The sequence below is a fragment of the Mobula hypostoma genome, chromosome 27, assembly GCF_963921235.1.
Source record: "Mobula hypostoma chromosome 27, sMobHyp1.1, whole genome shotgun sequence".
In the NCBI taxonomy this organism is placed as follows: Eukaryota; Metazoa; Chordata; class Chondrichthyes; order Myliobatiformes; family Myliobatidae; genus Mobula; species Mobula hypostoma.
The window spans coordinates 7823369-7850477 of record NC_086123.1 but is presented as its reverse complement, the minus strand read 5'-3'; positions in this window follow the sequence as shown (position 1 = coordinate 7850477).

Genomic DNA, 27109 nt, shown 5'->3' with positions numbered 1-27109 from the left:
AGGACTGAAATTCGGAACCTACCCCTGCCTCTGCCTGTTTACTCTGAAGCCTGTTGAGCCAAAGCCGTCCCACTCTGACTCAATCCGCTCCGACGATGGCCGCTTCGCTAGATGAAACTTCTTTTATAGTGCGCTAGCTGACCGACCGTCTTCAGCTCCTCCGCTCCCAATTGGTTGGCCATTTAAATCAACTGTACCTGCACAAAATGATAATGCTTACAGATAAACAGGTGATCTTTAATCATCCATATCCTGTGTCTTCCCATTGCAATATTTCTTCAAGGTATCAAAGATTTTTGTCTTCTTTGTTTTATCTGGAAGTTTATTCCCTAAGAATGGTGTGAAGAGGAATTTCATAATATCTTCCACAATGGTATCTTTCTTCAGTTGAAACCCACTCTATAATTGTACAAATACCAATACTTTTAAGCAGCATCCTAAGAAACACGTTATCTTAAATACAACGATAATACCAACACAATCACTCTTTCCTACTCAGATGCTGATAAATGAATATGTGGCTAAGAAGCTAATCTGTGCAATGCCAGAAAACCTTGAATTATGCTGATGAAAATTATGTTTATGCTGGTATTAACCAACTTTTGGGTTCATATAGAGTTAGTACCAGTTGGAAATAGCGTGAGGTATTTTTGATGTGAGATTTTTGTGCAGTCGTGCTGTTTCTCTGCCATCCATCTTGCCTATATAACACTAAATGTAGTGTAATACCTACAATCTATTTCTAACAAAAACCTAGCCCACATCAACCTTAATAGCAACTGGAGCTGTTCACTTGCAGAAGAACCAATTTCTAATATTGTTGAAGGTTCGGACTTAAAATAGTTAAACGCGCAGATGGATCTTTCCTGCAATTATAGTCATGGTGAATCAGACCACTCTGCACAACATTCGTGAAGTAGACTGACCAAGCTGAGATTAGGCCTTTGGTGAGACTTTTGACCAAACAGGTGGCATGGAAACCTTTCTTGTCAGCACTTCCCACTGGAGTAATGATTGTGCAGCCTACCCTTCCATGTGGCTCTCCACATTCATATCCACAAGCAACATACAATATACCACCGATATACATGGGCCCCTGTCAGATTGCTCTCACAATTAAATTCAGGGTCATCTTCACTTTCAGGGATATTGCCTCAGGATCTCTTTTGACTCTCTCTATTAAATGATGTCACATGTGATACTCCGCATTGCAGAGATCAAAAGATCTCAACCATCGAAGTGAGGAACTGAAGCAACCTCCGTACTTTTATGACTGCAGCACTCCAGAAAATACGAACCTTCGGAGAACGCTCTCAGGAACTTATAGACTTTTCCCTGCCCATGTTTTCCAGGAACCTGTGTACTCTGTTTGACTGATTCCTCTGCCTCCCTCTCACTATCGTACGACTTATATGAAACATATAAGATTATTAAGGGATTGGACATGCTGGAGGCAGGAAGCATGTTCCCGCTGATGGGTTAGTCCAGAGCCAAAGGCCACAGTTTAAGAGTAAGGGGTAGGCCATTTAGAACGGAGTTGAGGAAAAACTTTTTCACCCAGAGAGTGGTGGATATGTGGAATGCTTTGCCCCAGAAGGCAGTGGAGGCCAAGTCTCTGGATGCTTTCAAGAAAGAGATGGATAGAGCTCTTAAAGATAGCAGAATCAAAGGTTATGGGGAGAAGGCAGGAAAAGGGTACTGATTGTGGATGATCAGCCATGATCACAGTGAATGGCAGTGCTGGCTCGAAGGGCCGAATGGCCTACTCCTGCACCTATTGTCTATTGTCTATTGACTTGCTCATTCCTTGCCCACGCACCCATTAGTGGAAGGAGTACTGACCATATTGTGGTGTTACCTTTCAAAGACTCATTCCTGAGTTCAGAACAATGAGTAATAATGATGCTAAAATGTGAAATTCATCTCCTTACCTCCACTTTTCCTGAGACAGAGATGAGTTTTATGGGAGACACATGATTTTTTTGAACTGGCAGCAAAAATGCTAGAGACAGTTTTGATAGCTCTTAATCACAACGAAAACTTCAAAACTGAAAATATATTGTAACAAACCCTTCGGCCAGAGTTTTTTTTCCCACTCTACAATTGCCAGCAATCTATGATTCATTTCCAGCATTAACAAGTTTCATTGCTCTTTGTTGACAAGAACCAGGCATATTACTCAATGTAAGGTCTAGCTAGAGTTTTGCAATGTTTTGTCATCACTTCCTCTGATTCAGACTCATCCAGTGTGCTTTCTACGTCAGCTCGCTCTTGCCATTCCTTTGGTTGCACAAGATGAACCTCAAAATCTCTTGTTAGTTCACTTTAATCTTCTCCGTTTCTGTTTCAACACCATTCAAGGACTATGTGCATTGACGTATTTTTTCATTTCTATACACAGTCATATGAATATCTATTATTTTTCATTATTTTTAGTTTAAGTTCTATCATAGGAAATGTAAATTTTTTCGGTGCAATGCAAATTATTTGCACCCAAGCAAGAATCACCCTAACCGATTTTAATAAGGAAACTCGAAAGTTTTCCAGGTCCAATTACAATACAAAAATTGTATCAAACTTTCCATTACTGTTGCTTTTTGATTTTCTGTCACCGAACCTACGCTAACCGATCGAATTGAGTATAAAGGTAGAATCATGATAATGCATTAGTTTAACAATAAACAAAGAATTTACTCTTCAAAGGGTTAGATTTTAAGTGCACTGCACTACAATCTTAAGTCACTGCAGCTGCCCCAACATGAGTGAATCATATTGACAATAAATTCCCATAGCTCTACAAAACGCATTTCTGTATGTGCATCAGAAATGCTATGGATCTGTGACTAAGCGTTGCTGTTTCTGCAGGGAATTATTAACCCTGAATTCAAATACCCCTAATGATGCAATATGTAATGCCCTGGTTCATATTTTTACTGTTATACTGTATGTATTTCATTTTGACAGTTCTGTAAGAGCAGTCTGTTCTGTTCTCATCTTGTTTGGGTTACTGCTGAAGATAAGAGATGAGGAGAATTATGTGCCATCCAATTAGGATGGTCAAATTAAAGGTAGTTTCCCTGGTGAGGGACACTAAGCTTGGGCTTGAGGCTTTTGTTCGAGAGGAGGTGAAAAGGGAAGATGCAGGAGGGAAGAGGTTGTAGGATTCGACCCAGAGTGGGACCGTGATTCAACGAAGCCAGGGATGAGATCGATTGAGGATCAGCGACTATGGAGAAACTGTGAACTCCAACTTGTGCACATCAGGCCACGTAAATAAAGTAGGCCCTTTTCCTTTTTTTTTGTTCTTTTCTTGAATAACCCTTTAGTCAAATTAAGAATCATAAAGATAATCTTTTAATCATATGCAGTGTGCTGTCTGTTATTTTGTGGCACTGATTTGTAACAGGGTAACAAATTACACAGCACCCACACAGACCGGGGTTTGGGGTGGGAGAGCACCTCAATCTCACGAGCTTGGCAGGGCTGGACGTTGTCTTCCCTAGACTTACGCAGCCGAGGAAACCAGGGGGTTTCAAATATTTCCCAATGTAGGTGCAGTATCACAGTAACATTGTCAAGATGTCAATATTCAATACACTGGTTGTTTGAATCTCCTTTTGAGGTTTCAATTCTATATTGCCTAAGATATCTTCAACATATTTTGTTCAGAATCAGAATCAGTTTTATTATCACTGGCACATTGTATAATTAAGGAATTTGTTTACTCGGCTCTGCGCTGAAATGAGGCCGAATCTGTGGCCTGCTCTGACTGCTCCGGGCTTCCTGCCTGTGAACTCACTTTCGTTCTGAATACTATTTGCTGGCTTTTATTACTTGCACCATTTGATTTTCTCTCTCTCTCCCTCTCTCTCTCTCTCTCTCTGTGCACATTGGGTGTTTGATGGCCTTCCGTTTTCTTGTTAGAAACATAGAACCATAAAAACGTAGAAAACCTACAGCACAATAGAGGCCCTTCGGCCCACAAAGCTGTGCCAAACATGTCCTTACCTTAGAAATTACCTGGGGTTACCTATAGCCCTCTATTTTTCTAAGCCCCATGTACCTATCCAGGAGTCTCTCAAAAGACCCTATCGTATCTGCCTCCACCACCATCGCCGGCCCCCATTTTCCACGCACTCACCGCTCTCTGCGTAAGAAAGTTACCCCTGACATCTCCTCTGTACCTACTTCCAAGCATCTTAAAGCTGTGCCCTCTCATGCTAGCCATTTCAGCCCTGGGAAAAAGCTTCTGACTATTCACACGATCAATGCCTCTCATCATCTTATACACCTCTATCAGGTCACCTCTCATCCTCCGTTGGCTGCCAGTGACTAGTGGTGTTCCACAGGGGTCGGTGTTGGGACCACTTTTTTTTATGCTGTATATCAATGATTCAGGTAACGGAATAGACAGCTTTGTTGCCAAGTTTGCAGAAGATATGAAGATTGATGGAGGGGCAGGTAGTGTTAAGGCAACAGGTAGGCTGCAGAAGGACTTGGACAGATTAGGAAAATAGGCAAGAAAGTGACAACTCAAATACAATATTGGAAAATGCATGGTCATATACTTTGGTAGTAGAAATAAATGTGCAGGCTAATTTCTAAATGTAGAGAAAATCCAAAAATCTGAGATGCAAAGGAACTTGAGAGTCCTCGTGCAGAACAACCTAAAAGTTAACTTGCAGGTAAAGTTGGTGGTGAGGAAGGCAAATGCAATGTTAACATTCATTCCAAGAGGTCTAGAATACAAAAGCAGGGATGTGATGCTGAGGCTTTATAAGGCACTGTGAACAGTTTTAGGCTCCTCATCTTAGAAAAGTTGCAAGGATGATTCTGGGAATGAAGGGGTTACCATACGAGGAACATTTGATAGCTTTGGGTCTGTACTCACTGGAATTTAGAAGGATGGGGTAGGATCTCATTGAGACCTTTTGAATATTGAAAGGCCTAGACATGTTAGATGTGGGGGGGTCTAGGACAAGAGGGCATCCACTTAAAACAGAGATGCCGAGAAAATTCTTATGCCGGAGGGTGGTGAACTTGTGGAATTTATTCCCACAGGCACCTGTGGAGGCCAGGTTGTTGGGTGTATTTAAGGCAGAGCTTAATAGGTTGTTGATTGGACACGACATCAAAGGTTGCGCGGAGAAGGTGGAGGAGTGGGGCTAGAGCACAGGAGAAATTGGCCATAGCAGAATACTGCATTCACAATGGCCATAAAATTGGCATCATTGGCATAAAAGTGCTGTGCAATGCCAATGGCCTTTGGGACCACATGGTAAAGGAACCCATTGCAATAAACCTAGAGGAAAAAAATTTTAACAAAGACGGAGGTCTCGCTTAAGTAAAAACTGGAATTCCATTGTAAACAAGGTGAGAGAGCAGAAACCTGATTGGATGAGAACTAACCAATCAGGAGAGACGGACTACTGGGGTAAAATACCACCAGACTAGACGTGCCCAGGCATCATCCCTGATGAAGATGGCAGAGTTTGGCATTGAAACGTTGGTTATAATAGACACCTATACCCAGCTGGAAGCCTGAGAAGAGTTTATTCCTCTCTATGGATGTTCCTCATGACAGATTAGTCTGTCAACTCCGATCATTGGGTCGGATCCGATGAGTGCCATCGATGGAATTGTATCCTTGCAGGGTCTGAATGTGCCAAAAAGGAGTTAGTATGAATCCAATACCGTGGGCGCCACGGTAGTGTAACAGTTTGCGCAATGCTATAGCAGAGGGATGTTCGGGAATTTGCAGTTCAATTCTGGCCCCAACTGTAAAGAGTCTGAACATCTTCCCTGGTGAATGCTTGGATTTTCCCTCGGTGCTTCAGTTTCCGCCAACAGTCCGAAGATGTACCGAGTAGGTTCACTGTAAATTGTCCCGTGATTAGGTTAAGGTTAATCAGGTTTGTCGTGTATTGTGGTGTGGCTCAAAGGGTCGGGAGGTCCTACTCTGCACGGTATCGCTAAATAAATAAATGATCGGGGAAATCCTAGCCAGAATACGTACTGATGAAGATATTCTGTGGCTCTCTTCAAATGGTTAACTAATTTGCCCCACTTACCATGTGTTCTCGTATTGTGTAAACAGGTCAGATGGAGTAAGTGAGCTTGATGCTTCAGTGTGACCCAGCTTGCATCCAAAGACTCTTCCAAATGATTCATTTCTTTGGTTGCTTTTGGAGCCTGCTGACAAGTGAGTTAACTTATCAGCTCTGGGTTTTTATTATGAGCTGCAATTGCATAGTCTCTGCTCACACTATGATCCTGCAATGCCAGCATGGCCATATGCTTCATGCTCATAATTACAGGACGGCCCAAAGGTTTATGGTATCACTCCAGAAAGGAAAGAAAAAGCAAAGGTGTGGAAATACATGTTCGCTTCAACACACACACAGAAATGAAGTGTGCTGAGCTTCACAAGACTTTGCATGGTAGTGCATGGTAACTGTTTGCAATCAATGCACCATCCAAGCCAGCACCCCTAAAGCAACAACACACTACTGTTGGAAGTTATGAATGGGCTTGGCACAAGTTGGCTGAGAAAATGGTGAGATGAGTTCAGACAACAGTCAGGAAACTGCCATGGCAGAGAGGAACACTGTGAGGCAGCGTCAGAGTAGAGACCCTCTTCCACCCCTCTCAGTCATGCCATGCTATCCTGGAGCATAAAAGCCACTAATGAATGAAAAGCAGAAATTTGACTTTCAGTTACAGCTGGCCAGATGTCATTGGCATCTGCTGCTTTGAGGTCCCAGAGAAGACGTCTCTCTCTTTCATATGATGCCCACCCAGATGTCTCTTCAGTTAGTCTTTCCCACGTATGGTCCAGTGAGTGTCCTTGCAGTTTTTTTTCCCAGTGCATGCACAGTTCACTACTGCATCATCAGCCTCAGACAGTGCATGGCAGTAGATGCATCTGCTGCATGCCCAGCATCTTCCATGCACAGGTATGTTATTGCGATCTGAAGTTCCATAATCCCACAATGTGGTTTGGATTGCATTTTGCAGCTGACCGAATGCTAGAACTTAGACATGAAGCACGTAGAGCCATGTGGTATTTAAATGAACATCTATGTCTCAGGAAACAGTAGGGATGATTCTGAGGTTATAGGCAACTATGGATGACCTAAAATGAGAACAAGTCTTCAGGAAATAAAACCTGAACACAATTTAACTTTCAACTGATACTTTGTGCCTAGTGAAACCAATCATGTAGGAGTGAGATACTCTCTGTTCCATTGAACTGCAGTGGGAAGGACATTGTAGATGAATCTTCCGGCTATTAGCACATTATTAAAGGAGTTTACCTGCCACTTAATTCACAGTGCTGGACAGATCTTTGTTTTGTCTCATAACTCTCTGGTTGGTTGCATGTTCATGGAGCTGTCCCTCAACACTGTAACAAATGGGGTAGATTTTGGGTGTTTGGCTTTTGGGACAGATGTTAGGATTAAATATTCAAATAGGTTCTGTTAGTTGGGTTGTGATGCCATTGTAAATATGTAATTCCGTAAATGTACCTGACTATTCCAAATACTAAAGTTAAGTAGGTGATTATAGCAACTGAATCTGTAGTCGACCATTATTGTTATCTTTGCGTTGATGAAGTACAAAACATTGTATTAGAAGAATGAGGTTCTCCTGGCTTCTCTCTCGTGGAGGTTTACTGTGTAAATAAAGACTTCTATATTTATTTATTTTGATTTAGGGATACAGCACAGAACAGGCCCTTCCAGCCTAATGAGCCACGTCGCCTAGCAACCCCACTTGCTTAACCCCAGCCGAGTCACAGATAATCTACAAAGACCAATCGATCTACTAACCAGTACGTTTTTGGACATGAGGGAGGAAACTGGAGCATGCAGAAGAAACCCATGTGGTCACGGGGAGAATGTGCAAACTTCTTAGAAACAGTGACAGATTTGAACTCTGACCTCTTGTAATAGCGTAGACGCACGGTACCTCTAGAAAGTGTTCGCTCGTGGGTGGCATCTAATGCATTACAAAAAAAGAGAGAAGTTTACTAAAAAAGCTGGACAATTAACGAGGCTTAATGTTCCAATCATCATACATTGTTCCAAATCAGGGAAGCCACATGATTCTCTTCTCTATCAGAATCGCAGCAGACGTACAGAATATTGTCTCCTAGCATATAGATACCCAACACCATTCAACTTCAAACCTTGTATCTCTGGGAGGCCCGTGTGCTCACACACCACAGATGGCAACACTTACTCCTAAGTCTATTTTGCTTCATGAAATATTTACATTAAAGAGGCTGTATTTTCTTGCTAACTTACACTTTACACTCATTAGAGGAATGATTAATAGTAGTGTCAAGCTCTGAATATGATCATAAAAGAACAATTTGTCTATTGTTTTAACATACATAAAGTAGGAAAGAAACAAACTTTAGACGTTTCTGTAAAATTACTGTTAGTTTTGGATAATATCTTGGATAACTGAAAACTTATAAAATAAAATCTATAGCTCACACCTGGGCATTTGTCTTTGCTACATCAATTTCAGGAAGTCACCTTTCTTCAGTCAAAAGCACAGTTAGATTTTCCTTACTCACTTTACCTCAAAAGAAAAAGCAACCAATTTTCAAAACTTACTTCGTTAATTGCAGTAATGTAATGTGTTGTATTTTGCAATGTAATTAAAATGAGCAAGGTAGAAATACAGACGTAACTGATAGATTTGTCATATCTATTTTTTGAAGAAACACTGCTGTACCAAATGCATCAGTGTATAAATTGCCTCCAATCTAGTTGACTCTTTCCAAAAATACCCAAAGTTGAATGCTATAGTCACAAGCACATGAAAATCTGCAGATGCTAGAAATCGAAAGCAACATGCCGGAGGAACTCAGCAGGCCAGGCAGCATCTATGGAAAAGAGTAAACAGACGACAGTTTGGACCGAGACCACTCTTCAGGACTGGGAAGGAAGGGGAGAAGTCGGAGTAAGAAGGTGGGGAGAGGAGGAAGAAGTTCAAGGTGGCAGGTGACAGGTGAAACAGGGCGGCAGAAAGGGAACTGAGAAGTTGATTCGTGAAAGAGATGGAGGTGGGGGAATCTGATAGGAGAAGACAGAAGTCCATAGAAGAAAGGGAAGAGGGAGGTGATGGGCAGGTAAGGAGATACAGTGAGAGAGGGAAACAGGAATGGGTAAGGTGAAGGACAGGAGTGGGGTGGGCAATTACCGGAAGTTAGAGAAATCAATGTTCATGCCATTAGGTTAGAGGCTACCCAGATGGAATATAAGGTGTTGCTCCTACAACCTGAATGTGGCCTCAATGTAACATGTCAAAATGGGAAGTAACACTTACAACACGCTGGAGGAACTCAGCAGGTCGGGCAGCATCCATGGAAAAGATCGGTCGATGTTTTGGGCCGGAACACCGTGAGTGTTGCTTTGACCCCAGCATCTGCAGATTATTTTGCGTTTAAAATGGGTAGTAGAATTGAAATGGGTGACCACCGGGAGATCCTGCTTTTGTGGCGGACGGAGCAAAGAAGCTCGTCAAAGCAGTGTCCAAATTTATGTTGAGTCTCACCAATATACAGGAGGCCAATATGCAGGGCCCCGAATAGTCCTTCCAGGTGAGGCAACACTTCACCTGTGAGTCTGTTGGGGTCATCTACTGTATTCGTTACTCCCGGTGTGGCCTCCTATCGGTGATTAAGGGTCTCGGCCCAAAACGTCGACTGTTTACTCTTTCCTATAGATGCTGCCTGGCCTGCTGAGTTCCTCCAGCATTTTTTGTGTGTTACTATAGAATGTTTTAGTGTTTTTCTCGTGCTTTCTTCCAAATGAATATCTGTAACCATAGAAATCATTGAGACAGTTTACAACTACAGATATTTCTGATCACAATTCAAAGTGATGTAAAAAGAAGAATCTTATTCAGATCATAGTCTGATGTTAAGAATACCTTTGTAATCCTAGTAGATACAAGCTGTTTTTCCCCAACTTTTGGACTGAACAAATGAGAAAAGAGGTGAAATAATTGCTTCACATGTCATTATTTTAGAGATGTAACAGAAATCTCGAAAGGTGATTACTTTGCATAGTGAAGTGCATAGTTGCCTCTTAAATAAATGCTGGCATCATTACATGAAAATGTAAAACATGTAGGATTGCATATAAACAAGCAATTCAGTAGCTTCAGTGATGTTCTGAAGGCATAAATTCAAATCTTACCAACACAGCTGGCAAAGTTCAAATATTAATTGAGTAAAATAAATTTGCAAGAAAAAATGTATCAGTAACCTTTATCATGAAAATGATGGATTGTTGCAAAAAAGCAGCAAAATGATTCCTAATGCTCCTCAGGGAAAGAGATCTAATATCTATATCCATCTGGATCAGAGTGTGACTGCATACCCACAACAGTACAGCTGAGTTTTAGCTGTTTCCGCATTAGCTACATATCCTCACCATCTGGGCAATTACTGGGCAGTGGTCTGCACGAAATGACATGAGAGCTATACAGGGAAAGGAGGCACTGTAGTGAATCGATGAGCAATTGTCAAAGCCAGTTGGCTGAATGCCTCCTCACCAAAGCAACAAGCTCTTGCTGAGGTGATAGTGAGAAAGGCCTTCACTGTCAGAAAGAGTCATACATGAATGCTGCCCTTTGGCCTACCAAGCCCACGCTGAACATCGGTCACCCATTTCTGCACTATCCTACCAATGTTCCCAAACTTGACCGAAATTAGGTCACTAGAGCTGTGAGGCAGCAGCTCTAGATTGATGGGGTTGAAGTAGGCCCATTATCACGCCGGAAAGATGCCTTCCTGAGCCAGTCCCATATGCCTTTGCATTAAACCTGCTATCCATGTACCTGTCTAAAATTTGTTTAAGTATTGTTGTTCCCCCACCCCAACCCCCACCCACGACCACCACTTCCATTGGCAGCTCACCACTCTCTGTGAGAAAAATTAGACCCTCAGATTCCCCTTAAGTCTTTCCTCTATCATGTTAAAAATATGCCTTCTAATTTCGGATTCTCCTAACCTGGGAAAAAGACTGTGACCTGCACTTTATCTATGCTCCTCATGACCTCTATAAAATCATGCTACTATGCTCCAATAAACAGCTTGAACCTATCTGATGTCTCCTTGTAATTGGAATACCCCATTTCTGGCAATGTTCTTGTGAATCGTTTCTGTACCCTTTCCAGCTTAACAAAACCCTTCCTAAATCTAGGCGACCAGAACTGCACACAATACTCCAGAGTGGTCTCGCCAGCATCTCGTACAGCTGTAATATGATGTCCCAGCTCCTGTACTCAATGCCCTGACTGATGAAGGACCTGTCACTGCCTTATATCTCTAAATGAAATAAAAATAAAGTGCAGAGACTAATGGAATGGGTAGATACTTGGCAGATAAAATTCAATTGGTAAATTTCTGCTGTGATGGATCTGGAGGAGAGGAGGAAGGAGAAATCAATGGCTTTATGGTTGATTCTTAACCGAGATGATCTGGCGAGGCCTTTCACTTTTTTCACAGATCCTTCAGGACAATCAATAAGGTGATTACAAAGACTTTACCTTACTAGCTGAGGCAAAGAAAATAAGAGCAGAGGAGTATTCTAGAACTATATCCAATGCCAGTTTAACCACAACTTGAGGATGATCTGGAGTTCTGGCCATGTTCCAGGAAGGGTGTGTTTGCAGTGGAATGGGTGCAGAGGACATTTACCTGGATGTTGTCAAGACTGGAAAACTGGGGAATTGTCGGTAAATTGGGTTTGTTTCCTTTCGTACAGTGCAGGCTGAGAGAAAACTGAACTGACGTAGATCAAATTCTGAGAAGATTTAGATGCAGTAAATAGGAAGATCTATTTCCCTTAACAGAAGAACAATAAAAGAGTTGACACAAGTTTAAATTCATCGGAAGAAGGATTAGAAAGGATATGAGGGGAAAAAAGCTTTTTTGTCCAGAGGCAGGCAGATATCTGGACTCACTGCCTGAAGGGGTGGTCTATAAAGAAACCCTCATCATATTTGAATGGTATTTGAAGGGTTATGGTTCTTGTGTCAAAAATTAGGATCAGTTCTCAGGAAGCACAGACATGACAAGTTGAATGGCTTCCTGTGCAGTAAATCTTCATCTGAAATATTTATAATACCCCTTACATACAGTTCATATTCTATACCTTCACAGTATGGTCCAGGTCAATTTTGACCTGGCCCAAGAATCAATCCCCTCATAACAAGTGTCTATACCAAATTTTGAACCACAGATCTATTTAGAATGTGTCAATAGCCTATCTGACATTAATAAATGGGTGATTAATCCTTATTTAATGTTTCAGAGATCTAAAAATCCACTTCAATAGATGTGGGTCAGATTTGACCCGGAACAGCCTCAATGTACAATGTAGCACCTGTACAAAAGTATAAATATTTTCATTTTTGCGCATTCTGGGTCACTTTAGGAAAAGTCATCAAATTTTGGCTTTAAAAAATGGCATTTAGGTTGTTTTTACTGCTGTCAGATGTCAAAACGGGTCAAATTTGACCTGAACAGTATGTAAGGGATACACTATAGTTTGAATAAAACTGAATGATGGACCCGCCATTGATCTATGTGGTGGATTTGTCCCTGATAAAATTATATATCCCAGGGAAACATGCAGACTCCTGCTTTCTGACATCCAGACTCTCGTCCCAGAATTGGGAGGGGTCCCTCAGAGGCTGGTCAAGTTATACTTTGGCATGGTCATACACAATGAAACAAAATGGCAGACATTTTACACCATGATGTGTCCAATGCTGGTCTACAGTTAGACAGAGTGAAATTAGGAGTCCACCGCACTGACTGGACCCGTGATGTATCATGCAAATATGATAAAAAATGCAAAGAAACCACGTTGGTTGACACTCTTTGCACTCTTTTGATTGATGCATCAGTACTCCCTCATGTTAAAGCACCACTTGAGGAAGCTCTGAAGAGTAAGCAGAATATACTCCTACTCATGGGGTTGAAAAGTCCTTTGACAAAAGGGACCCAGTAACACCAATGATTAATCTGGTCAATTGATATAGCCAACAGAAAAGCATGCAGAGAACTGACAAAAGAAAATACCTTCTACTCACTAATCAACCTGCTGTATCACCAACTGTCCAGTATAATATCGGTGGGAATAACTACCATATAATATGTGGGGTGACTGATCCAGTTACACACTTGGGATACTCTCCATCAAGCTATGTAGCACTATCACCATGAAGTGTGGTGTGGATCCAGAGCAGTAATCTAAAAGCTATAGGTATGAAACTAAGAGAAGTTTCAGAACACATCTACCAGCTCATATCTAGGTGTCCTTAATGGAATGTGGATCAACTGGGACAGAGTTGTATTTCATCACAGCCTTTAACTTCAAGTGCTGGCTTATCCCCTATTCATCATCAGCATCAGCTGGAAGACAAGGCCAGAAGAGGCATCGGACAACCATAAGAAGACAGAGTCAGGCTGGTAAGCCGACATCACAGGACAGCATACAGCAAGAGCCCTGTGCTACACACAGAACTGACCAAGCCAATAACCAATGGATTAAAATCAATGGTGGTGAACATGTAAACTGCCAAAGGACGGATGAGGCTGCATAAACATCACCATCCTCAGAAGGCATGGATTAAGTGTTCAGAGTGACCTTCAGCAGGAAGAATTGATAGAAGAATTTATCTCAGTCCATGTCGAGGTCTCCACCAGTACTGATGTCAGTTTTCAGCCAACTGGTTTTAATCTACCTAATACCAAGAAATGGCTACTCGATTCAGCAAAGACCATGGAAATTATCCACATCTCCAGTTATGTAGAAGAAACAAGATTTGCTTGCCTGGGCTACTAACTGCAGGACTGATGAAATCCAATTCAATCAGATACCAACCCTTCTCCATGACATACCCTCATTTCTGAGTCAGAATCAAGTATCACAGCTGCACTAAAATTTCTGCTTTTCCTCCATGGGAGAATGGAGGGATGCTACCCTTGTCAGAAGTGTTGTTCTGCCTGCTCTCCCAAACAGACTAAAGACCTGGGGTGTTATCCTTTACCTCTTAACCAAGCTCATTAAATCAGATTACCTAGTTATTGCCAAATTACAATTTGTTGGAGCTACCTATGCACAAATCGGCAGCCATATTTCCTCGATTACCATCCTTGATAACATTCCTACACATGAAAATTTCCCCATTCCCTTCAAATACTTTGAGACTTCCTGAAGTTGTAAAGAGTGTTATTTTGATGGAAAGCAACACACACAAAATACATTTTCCTTTTTCCCTTTTTGTTCCAGACCTGAAGAAGGTCCTGGGCCTAAAATGTTGCATATTTCCTTGGATACTTGCCTGACCTGCTGAGTTCCTCCAACATTTTGTATGTGTTGCTTTGGATTTCCAGCATCTTCAGAATCTCTTGTGTTCATATTTTAAGGGAAATCTTTTTTTTCTTTTATTAATTAGCGGTCATTCAGCAAGGTGCAGGAAGCTGTGCGCTACCAGCGGATAACCACTTTGAAACTTGATTAACAATTTTCAGTTTGGATTCTTTCAGGACCATTTCTTTCTAGACTACATTACGGGTTTCAGGCATGATCTAATCTGGGATCTGAGAAATATCGAAGTAAGTGCGGGTCAGTAACTATCTGCCAACAAGAGAATGTCTGACTATTTGCCCTTCATGTTCATCTGTATTAGCATTGCCACATAGCTCTGACAACGTCCTTCATGGCAGGCTGCTTGGAAAGGTTAGATGACATGGGATCCAGGGGAAGATGGTGGACTGGATTCATAAATGGCTAAGTGGTAGACTACACTGAACACCCTTCCACTCTCTTCCTCGTTGATTTCAACCTTGCTCACCTCTTTGATCGGTGAGAAATGGAGTCAATCAAGGCTCGCGTCCCGTCCCCAGGCTTCCTGGCCTCCAGGACGCACACGCCACTCCAAACTTCACCGAACTTCCTCCGAGACAGCAAAGCACCCGATCGCTCAATCAACCCAAGACCACTCCATCAAAATGTAAATCACAGGTTCCAATTGTACCAGAATCAGATTTGAAAGAAGAAGAAGTAAAAGAAGTAGTTTTGTGAACTGTCTGAAGGATGGTCACATTGTTCACTGGTTCCACCTTCTTCTGACTAACTTGCTAGAGTTGAGTCAAGGAGCTTGCTTCCATGCTGTATCCCCTAGGCGTTACCGTTGAGCTGATTTTTAGCTCTACAACACTGCGGCAGAAGCAGGTGTGGTGGCATGTGCCCGTCATCTAATCACTTCGCTTTTCATACCCTATGCGCTCTCTTCCTTCTGCAAATGGATGGAACGTGGTTCACTTGCTTGGTGCAAATGCAGCAATACTCACATAACTTGATACACTCCCGGTCAAACAGCACCACTGACTGGCTCCTCTCCCACCTCCCTACAAATCGCTCTTACATCACCACTGCACTTGGAATTTGTAATGCAGGAGATGTACATCAGCACTCCCACAAATATTCTTGTACCGCATCCTAAACCTGTGATTTTTACTGGCTCATTTAACAAGGGCAGCAGCTACAAAGAAACACCATCATCTGCAAACTTCCGACCTTGTCCTTGCCGGGAAATGGAATTTCTGTGTGTTTAGAGGAAGGATATGTATGAAGGAAAGATAAATATATGGATAACGACAGCTTTGGAGCTCAAGAGCCCATGAAGGACAAAGGTCCCGTCAAGCAACGGTATATTAGCGAGGGAGAAATTATTAAAGCATTGTGCACTGCTATAAAAGAAAGGCACGTAGTGCTTTAGCAACAGATCCCTCAGTGCGCAATATTGCTTGACTGGGACTTGTCACCCACTGTCTCCTTAGTTTGTAAGCTATCTTTTACAAAGCAGTCAGAGATACAGAAGGGAGCACCATCATTTAGCCAAAATACTGAACAAAGAGGCTGAAAGATTGGATGTGGTGTGGATGCCTCATATATCATAAGCTGATACATTAGGGCAACCCAAGCTAACTGTCTTCTAAAAGAATTCTAATGTTCCTTTTTTTTTCCCCTCAGAGTGCTCTCAGGATAATCAGAGCACAAAAATTTACAATTCTGAGCAGCTTGAATGAAACTTTGCAAAGGAAGAACATTGTATAATTCATGAACAGGAGGAAGTCTGCAGACGCTAGAAATCCAAAGCAGTGCAGACAAAATGCAGGAGGAACTCTGCAGGTCAGGCAGTAGCTATGGAAAAGAATGAACAGTCGACGTTTCAGGCTGAAAACCTTTTTTCATTTTTTTAACGTAATTCTATTGGGAAAATAAACTGGTACTGCTATTACTTAATGCTTATTACATTGTTTCTTATGCAAAATGGAAGAATATTGATAAGGTTGATGCAAAATGTTTTCATGATAGAGCAAATAAGACTGTAGTTGTCATGTATGCAAATCACACGTTGTGGGAGTCCGAGCAGTATCTGCACTAATTGGAATATTTGCTCATGACCAAGATGATCCGGACAGTCAACGTTACAGCTCTGAGCTGAAAGGCTGAGTGCTGATTGACAGAGAGCACGGTAAGTAGATGGGAGGATAAGAAATCACTCCTGAGATGTTAGAGTTAGTATGATTCAGTAATCAGAGATGAACACAGTCACTTCGCTAATCTTCTCCATCCAATTCATCCTCCTCCACCCATGTTACAAGGAGGGCTTGCATTTTCATAAAAATAGCTTGTAGCATGATATTTTGTAACACACACTTCAAAACTTCTGATCTGAAAAAGAATTGTTCTTATTTATTTACTGCTTTCACATTATTTATTCACTACCCCAGATTTTAGGGTTTGAGAATTCCCAGAGGGTGAATTTCTGTTACTGAACAGTCTGAATGTTGGGGTTGTTTGTACTCCTGACATTGAACTGCATTGTTACTTCCCATTTCCTTCTGGACATCCCTCTTCAGTGCCTCCGTGGATATCAGAAGTTTCTTCTTCTCCCTTCACCACGCACTCAGATCTCGACTGTATTCCCAGAAAATTTCAATAATCTTTCCCTTGTGGCATAGATTCTTTTTCCAGAAAAATAACCCCGTGTGCGATACACAGCATATCTCCTCGGTAAGTGGTGTAGGCAGACTTTAAGTGGCATTAGTGTCACACCATATTGCCCAGGTAAGTGTGTGCAACCAGTGAAGAACTTGGGCATGTTGGCATTGTGCGGCAATCATTTAAAGCAACTCTCTTTAGCGTCCTCCGTGCAGTAGAATGAGCAGACCTGACTTAATCATGTTGCATTGAGTTGTCAGTCAAGTTACATGATCAAGTGCAGATTTTGAACTTGCTGCCTGTGTGTATAACTACTGTGTGTACTGGTCATCGCTAATGGGCAACCAGCCTGCTTTTTAAAAAAAAAAAATTTTGAATTAACTTAACGCAACAATCTGCTGAAGGAAAATGGCGGGTCAAGGGGCATCTGTGGGAGGAAGGAAATTGTCAATGTTTTGGGTCAAACCTCTGCATCAGGGTTTAACGTAATGTTCAGCTGGCCAAGTTGAAAACACAGCTGACAACCTAATAATTGCCAATGATGTTAGCAAGTTCACTCGAGAAAGGAAACAAATAATCTCTTTATTTTAACCTCTTCTATTGATATAGTGGAGGGAGCAGCTTAATATGTTGTTAGCATCACTGAGGCCTGAAACAAATTAGAATCTAATGCTAATCACTAATTTCTGATCCAGTACAAGTCACAGTCGAAGTTATTGTCATATGTGCAAGTACATAATGAAAAGATGCAACAGAAAACTTTGCTGCAGCATCACAGCATGTGGCTTCACATAAGCAGCATTTGCAAGGAAACAAATTATACACAATTCCTACAGGACGGAACACAATTAAAACAAAAGAAGTGGGGCTCATTTCAGTGCAATGTGATCAAGGTGATTAAATAATATCTGCATTTTGTTTTTCAAAATCTGAAATATGTAATGGGAAGAACTTTCTGGAGCAACAGCTGGAAATTTGTAGTTGTAATGACTGTGATATTATTAGTGCTTGTTGTCATTACACGATGAAACTGGCAGTTTTCTACACACGCGCGGCAGAAATCCCAACGATGCCGTCAGCTATTCAGAACCCCGACTCCCTCTAGTATGCCGCACGGTTTAATGCCCTTTTTCAATCGAATCAAGAGAAGTGTTTGAATTGATGAGAACTTAAAGGGATTTACAAACAAATCTCATTGTGAAATATTCAGAAGATGTTATACTGCGCTGCAGAAGGTGCAAGTGAAAATTGAAGTTTTAATGATGTTCCAAATCAATAACTGCTTAACACATTGGCAGGCTTGAAAAAAGTATGTAGACACTAATACCCTCAGAGAAATAAATCAAAATAAAATGGGGTTTAATATTTAAATAAATTAGTATGCTTATACATACTTTTCTATATTAATTAAAAACTTTACTGAATGCTTAATAAAATGTTTAAACAGTAATTTCAATTCCACTTTTTTTTGTTTCTGATTTGCCATCTGTGAGAATCTTTAATATGATTGGTTTCTTGGTCTGTTTAGACACATTATAATGGTCGGATACTGGAGACAAATCTGAACTAATAGTTAACAGGGAAAAATAATTTTAGACAGGAAGTTCCTTGGAGCTTACTGGTGGGTGGCTTCCTTTGTGGCCAGAGAGGAGTTCCATCACCGCATTCTGGGGCCTCCGTTGGTCAGGTTCATCATGGATACTGCGTTCCAGCTGTCTAGATGCACAAGCCGGGGCAGTTCGATATGGAGAGCTAGCTGTTGCCCATGTAGCAAGCTCCCCCACTCCACACATCTGATGAACCCAAAGGAACAGCAGGGCCCGATACAGTTTGGTACCAGCTGCATCGCAGGAGTTGCCAGTCAGCATTGAACTCTACGTAGGTCTGCCTCAGGGACTCCATCTCTGGATTTATCCCTCGGTGTTTACTCCCAAAGTCTTCCCCATGAGCGGGTATAGCTGCAAGGTAGCGGAGGTTTGAGATCAGAGTTTTCCTTCTCCTGGATGAGCTGCCAAACCACGGCTGATGAGCCCCATCTGCCCAAAGCGACTGGTTTTAAGGTGCCAGTAACCTGCCTTTGCCCCATCTCCTGACAGTAGAGATGGTTCTGCCAGACTTAGTAGCTAAGCTACACGTGAAGGCCAGGAATTGGACTTGGTTGTCAGAGGCTATTTGAGGCACACACCATTGGGAGCATTTAATAGGTAGTGGGAGCTTGTCCCCATTACCACCCCCAACTATAACAACATTAAGGAACCCTGCATTACTGGTTACAAATCCAATGCATTACCTCTGTGACCTGGGTCATTTATTCACGATGGCAAGAAGTGACATTGTGCTAAAGTGGAACGACTGTAACAGCAAAAAGACAACGGCTGTACAACAGTGAGTGGGTGATTGGCAGTGTAATCCCAGTTATAACAGCTGAGTGGAATTGGGTACATCCTTGTGGGAGAAATGGATGTGTGCAATTACCGCGGCATGTGAAAGAGTGTCGCTGATTTTGCTAACTGCAGCATTAACCGGGGAAGTAGCGCACAGATACTCACAGTAGTAAAGTAGGCAATTTATTGTGTTAATATTTGATGAGCAAAACGTGGCTGAAGTTGTCATTGTTCACATGCATAAAGCATTATCAAATAGAAAGGATGAACCCAGAATACTGGTCAAACTATTCAGCTTGGTGCACAATGGAAAGACATGGCGAAATGGGAATTTGAGGAGAGAAGAGGATTTTTCACCTTCATTGGAAAAACTATCATTATTACTCTAGTAGCTTAATAGTGCCAGCATAATAATAGAAATCCAGAAAATGGGCGCTAAAGATGTCATGGCTTCAACTAGCAGACTCAGGGTTATATCAAGTGCCATTAATCTGAAGGAATCTATATAATGTTTGTTGTTGCTTGCCTCACTGTCTAACTATAATTAAGACGATGTCTCAGCTGAGTATCACACTGACTTCATCTATTAACCCTTGGAGGATATGTTATAACTAGACTTAATCTCCTCTGTTTTCCTCATCCTCTTCAGAAGCCCAGCTCAATACTGAGCATGAAACCCCTGAGGTTGAGTCAAAACCACTGCAGTAAACTCATAGTAGTGAGTGAGATATGCACTGTACTGTTGACATTTCATTTCCTGAGATCTTTCAGGCTCAAAGCTTTGGAAACTGATAGAAACAGCTAAATTACTGTCTTATCTGGTTTCTTGCAAGCTTTAAGCTGAAAGTCCTCAAACATATTTTTATTTATTTGTGGTATAAGGTATCCAAAAAATATATAACGCCAAATCTGAGACAACTCCACACTCTTCTGAATGTTTATGAATGGGAGGGTTAGGATTTGGGAATAATCCTCTAGGACAGGGATTTCCAACCTGGAGGCCATTGCTTCATGGTATTGGTCCATGGCATAAAAAAGGTTGGGAACCCCTGCTCTAGGAACATTATTGTGTTCCATCAATTAAAAGAAAGCAGAACAGTGGGTACACTCAGCAGGTCAAGCAACATCTGTGGACAGAGAAAAAAGATTAACATTTCAGGTCAATGATATTTTGGTAGAGATAAAATGAGTAAACAGCAATGACAGAGGTCGGTGATAGGATGCAAGGCAGGTGAGATCACCAGCATTTTCTTTTCATTCTCCCCCACCTGCAGTGTACTTCACGTTTGAGTTTGTAGTCTATGGATTTTTAGCCTTCAAACATGCATGAAGAGCTGCCACCAAGTGACATCCATGCAATTACACCCCATCACTCATGAGTGCCATTAGGGAGAAAGACAGACTACTTGAAGGGAAGAAATAGGCATCCACCTGCACCTCACAAGGACATATTTAAATTGTGTACTGTTCCACATTTGTGTGCTTCCTTACACAGAGGAACTGTCTCATCAGTGGGTATGAAGATGATATTAGTATTTAGCACTTCATGACCTACCAGCATATGCATGAATTTGTTTGAGAAGATAAGCTGGAAAAACAGATGACTTGTTAACTGCAAATGGTCAAATAGTATAACAACATTTATCCACAGTTTTGACTAGTTGAAGCCCAGGTACATTGTGGTGTGAGATATAACTCACACAGAATGCTGAAGGAACTCACCAGACCAGGCAGCATCTATGGAAGGGAGTAAGCAGTCGATGTTTCGGGCCAAGACCCTTCAGCAGGACTGGGTAGAAAAAGATGAGGATTCAGAGTTAGAAGGAGGGGAAGTGCAAGGTGATAGGTGAAACTGGGACTGGGGGCGAAGTAAAGAGCCGGGAAGTTGATTGGTGAAAGAGCTACAGGGCTGGAGAAGGGGGAATCGAACAGGAGAGGACAGAAGGCCATGGAAGAAACAAAGGAGAGGGTGCCAGAGGGAGGGCAGGCAAGGAGGTAAAATGAGAGGGAGAAAAGGGGATGGGGAATGGTGAAGTGGGGGGGGGTGGTTGGCCATTACTGGAAGTACAAGAAATCTATCTTCAGGCCTTTAGGTTGGAGGCTACCCAGACGGAATATAAGGTGTTGCTCCTCCAACCTGAGTGTGGCCTCATTTTGATAGTAGAGCAGGCCACGACTGACATGGTGGAATGGGAGGCTGCTAGGAGATCCCGCTATTCCTGGCGGACAGACCTCAGGTGCTCGGTGAAGCGGTCTCCCAATCTACGTCACTAAGTGAGGCCAAGTGGGTCGGGGAGTGGCAATGGAATTGTGCTCCTCTCACTGGTCATGTGTCAGTGTGCTGGATACACGGCCCCACTCTTGTTAGGAGTTTGAACAATGAAGCAATCCCAAAGATCTGCAGCTTCGTAGGTGGAGCCTCCCGAGCAGGAATGTGGAAACTGGAGTCCATTAGTCAATGACTTTGGTCATTGGACAATTGGCCATTGTACATTATGACAGTTCGTACGGGCTCCACATAAATCACCAGGTCCACAAATTTACGAGACCCTCTTTCTGGTTCAGCAGACTCCCTAATTCCTGGACCTATCTTTACCGGTTACAGGTTTGCTGAACTGCCCGATGTTCTGGATGTCAAAACTTGCGTGCTCTTCCCCATTCATCATCTCCCACTCTTCCTCCACTGCTCCGTACTCTACTACATCAATCAAGCCTGATATTGAAATGAGTCATTGCCCTTACTGACACTACTGGGGGACTGAAAAGAGGCCAGGAGATCAAATCGATAAATGATTATAATGACAGGCTAAAAGGCTGTTCAATGTATTTTCACATGCAGCAGAGAAAACCTGAGCACTCAACTCTACCTGTTCCAGCTCACCATTAACTGCTGGCTAGTTTCAGGTTGAGTTAAAGTTAACAAGGTTTCTTAAGGAAATAACCCTGACAGCTGGATGACCTTGATAAATCCCTGATAGAATGGAGAGGAATTGGTACAGAGCTCATTGCTGGAAAGCAAGGCATTAAGTTAATATTTGTTGGGCAATGAAAATGAAGCTAAGAGGTATTTTCCTCTACAGGCATCGTAAGTGATTATCACAAATGATATTTTTTTTGCATTTTCAGTGTGCTTTCCAACCACATACCAGAGGAGTACTGCACTGTATGAAATGCCAATTTTTGAAGGCATTCCTCAAGAGACACAAGCTATTGAGCATCTGCAGAGTCTTGTGTCTCCATTGTAAACAGGGGACTTGATTGTTCATTCAGGGGTACCTTAAAAATCTCAAAGCCCGATTCAACTATCCTTGGAATCTAGGGCAAAATTTGTCCTTTAGCTAAAATTGCTGAAACAAGTTATCTGGTGATTCCTTGCTGTTTGCTGGACTGCGTCTTTCAAGGGCACAACTGCCAAATTTCCTATTTTACAATGCGAATGCTTGGACTCTGTTTTTATCAGGACAGCAATGGCTTGCAGGAACTTGTGTTCCAGAAAGGTAAAAGTTGATCAATACTTTGGATATGACAGTGGCTAATTAGTTATGTAACGTCAGAGGTAAGGAAAAATGCATTAATGCTTCACTTGCTTGTTAATTCCACACACCACTCTGTTTGCTTTACAATCTAGAATTTCAATCAACTCTTTCTCTGTAAATGAAGACTGTTGAACACAATGAGTTTGGTCTTTATAGTGTTTTCTAATAATGCGGAATATTGTTTATTTATTTACGCTTTATTGCACGATTAAACATCAATTTACAATTAGTAACATCTTGAAAAGGGAATAGAAGTAAAGTCTTTCAGCGCTTTTGCTGGAGAGTTGTCATGGCAACTGGCCAAATGTCAGGATGTTCTGATAAGGCAAGTTCAGAGTTCAGACAATGCCAACAATATTGTCTGTACTAGTAATAAGGTGCCTCTCTACTTAGCTTTTTGTTCACAGTTGGTCGGTGGGCGGTGAGGCCTTGATAATACTCAGAGCAAAGAAGAGAAATAAACCTACTCTTATTCAATGGAAAAAATACAGATATTTTATCTCTATCTGTATGTTCCTATGTGTGTGTGTATCTACACTTGCGTGCATGAGTGTTTGCATGCTGGAAAGGGATGCGTTGCTGCCAAGTGTTGCTCAAACTTGTGGGTTGAGGGGTGCAGGGAATTAAAGTGGAAAAAAAATCCAGAAAGTAACTGGAGCAGTTATTGGGCTTGAGATGTGTTGCTGCATGCAGTGCTTGCATATTCGCAGAAAGGTAAAAAAAACAATGAGTTCATCATTTGGAATAGTTTTGGAACTAAACAGGTGGGGACTTGAAAATAAGCAGGAAACTTGGGTTGCAAGATTAACCCAAGTTGTTAATGCATAATGAAAAACATCTTCCTACTTCTGCTCTGTACAGCATCTGTGACTTTAAGAATCTGAGCTTTGCTGAATATATGATAGTGGCCAGTGACAAAGCAGCAACATGGCATGGATCTGTAAGATATGAATGTTGATTCAATATATTTTGGCTTCTTGGTTTTGAAGGTGACTAGAAACATCCCACGTGATGCCGGAATCTCACAAGGCTTGTCATCCAGGCTTGTGCAACCACCTCACAGTGTTAGCAAAGGATCTTAGAAATTGATCCAGATGAAATATCAGCACATTCCTGTAAACCCTCACCAAATTTTATAGGTGCAACCGTAGAAAACTTCCTATCTGGATGCATCACGGCTTGGCCTGGCCACTGCAAGCACCTGTGGAGAGTTCTGGGCACGGCTCAGCACGTCATGAAAACCAGCCTCCCCTCCATGGACTCTGACCGCACGTCACACCACCTCAGAAAGGCAGCCGGCACAAGCAAAGACCCCTCCCACTCTGGACATCTTCTCTTCTTCCCCCTCCCATCGAGCGGAAGATATAATATTTAAAAGCATGATCTACCGGGCTCAAGGAAAGCTTCTATCCCACAGACCTCTTGTACAATAAGATGTACTTTTTATCTTAAAATTTACCCTGTTGTGGCCTTGCACATTATTATCTACCTACACTGGACTTTCTTTGAATCTGTAACACTATGTTCTGTATTCTGTTAATGCTTTTCCTTATACTACTATAATGTGCTGATGGCATGAAATGATCTGTCAGAATGGCATGCAAAACCTGAATTTTCACTGTACCTTAGTACACGTGACAATAATAACAAATTACCAAAAGCACCTTAGAACCAATGAAATATTGTTTGAATAAAAGTCAATATTAGCAGACAGGAAGTGTAATAAACTGCTTGTGCAGAACCCATTTCAACAAACAACATTATAAGACCTTAAGATATGGGAGGAGAATTAGGCCATTTGGCCCATCAAGTCTGCTCCGTTACTTCATCCAATTTTCCTCTCAGCCCCGATTTCCTGCCTTCTCCCCGTGTTCCGTCATGCCCTGACCAATCAACCTTTGCCTTAAATATGCTAACAGACTTGGCCTCCACAGCTGCTTGTGGCAATGACTTCCAGATTCACCACTCTCTGGCTAAAGAAGATCCTCCTAATTTCTGTTCTAAAAGATGCCCCTCTATTCTGAGGCTATGTCCTCTGGTCTTAGACTCTCCCACCATAGGAAACATCCTCTCCACATCCACCCTATCAAGGGGTTTCGCCATTCAATAGCTTTCAATGAGGCCACCACTCATTCTTCTGAATTCCAGTGAATTCAGGCCCAGAGCTATCAAATACTCTTTATGTGACAAGCTGCTGAAACCTGGAATAATTTTCATCAGACCTCCTTTGAATCCTCCAATTTCAGCACATCTTTTCTGAGATAAGGGGCTCAAAACTGCTCACAGTTCTCCAAGTGAAGCCTCCCCAGTGCTTTATAAAGTCTCAACATTACATCCTTGCTTTTATATTTGAGTCCTCTTGAAACGAATGCTCACAGCACCTTTGCCTTCCTCACCACAGACTCAACCTACAAGTTAACCTTTAGTGAATCCTGCACAAACGCTCCCAAGTTCCTTTTCGCCTCAATTTTTTTGTATTTTCTCTCCATTTAGAAAAGAGTCAACCCTTTCACTTCTTCCACCAAAGTCCATGACCATACACTTGCCGACTCTGTGTTATTCCATCTGCCACTTCATTGCCCATTCTCCTATCGACCAAGTGATTTATTTTGATATTGTTGGTACAGGTATTGATATAACTGGGACAACAGCACGAAACATTTTGATTGCATTCGACATCCCACAGCTAAAATTTGTATCTCATCTTCCAGTAACATGGCGCTGCGCTCAGACGCAGTGGCCTCTCAGGAGCCAACCAGAAGTGTTTTTTCTTTCTTAAATGTCTTTTTTACAATTGCAAGACAATGCGGGACTCCAAGACCTTTAGGTTCTGCAGGTCTACTCCATCAGTGAGCTGCTCGTTGGCAGACGAGCTGGACTTGGTGCAGACTGCGTTGCTGCCAGCTACAGGAAGGCATCAGAGTTGGTGCACAAAGGCGGCGTGCAGTGTAATCATGGGTAATTGCCTTGGACATTTCTCTTACGATCGCAAGACCCTATTGGGCATTGATAATGTAAGATGCCGCAGGGCTGTTTCCCCTGTTCGGTGATGCAACAGATGGCAGGGAAGCTGCGTGGCCTTGGTGTTAGCAAGGAATAGGCCTCAAGCCACGGGCTTGCCTACTGCTTGAGTCAAGGAAAAGAGTCACCGGAGGCATTGTAATGTGGCATCCATGCTCGATTGGGGGCTGGCCTCTCCTGACAGTCCTGCCCTCCAGTGTTCGATGACATATATATTTCTTTTTGCATGACTGTATGTATGCTTGTTATCTTATCTTGAATGGGCTGTGCATATTTTCCACCTTGGCTCCAGAGGAATGCTGTTTTGTTTGGCTGTATTCATGCATGGTTGAATGATAATTAAACTTGAATTTGATTTGATTTACACATGTCTGAGAGCATACTCCTTCAATTCTCCCCTGAAAACTGTACCCGAGACATTGAAGCACTCCTGCTGTAGCTTGTTGAACTTGGGCTAGATTTTATGCGCTTGTCACCAGTGAAGAATTTGAATCCCTGGTCTCCTGAGTTGGAGGTTGGACCACTACGCAGTCAGCAGGCACATGTCCACTTGTACAACAGACACTAAAATGCCATCTCTGAGGCACTGGACTTTGATGCTTTCTTTACCTGAAGGAAGAACACGGATTATCAAATGTAAATGATTCTGTATTTTGACAGATGCTGAGTCACCTCTCCAAACTAGATACAAAATGCCAGTTTCTCCACTTTGATTGTAAATTGAATGAAAGCTATTTTACTATCTCCCTGATTCTTAAATAAATTCTGTAGAAATTGAATTCTGAGGAAATAGAAGTAACCAAAAATTCAATTAAAGATTAAGATAGAAAAAGATTCTGATGCCTGGAGAATTTACAAAAGAATCAAAAAGGACATATTAATGTTTAGATAGGATTGATAGGAAAGGGCTATAGCAAACTTTGGAAGGAATTTCTTTTTTTACAGTACATTTAATGCTAAATACTGTATAGTAATAAAACAGAATTATTACTAGTTGTTACAAAGTGACTGGCACAGATTATAGAGTATTAACAATAATAGGCATATGAAAATTGAGATAACAGCCTTCAAGCTCTCCTGGAGAGATTCCTCATTGCAAGATAATATCACTCTTTTCTTCATG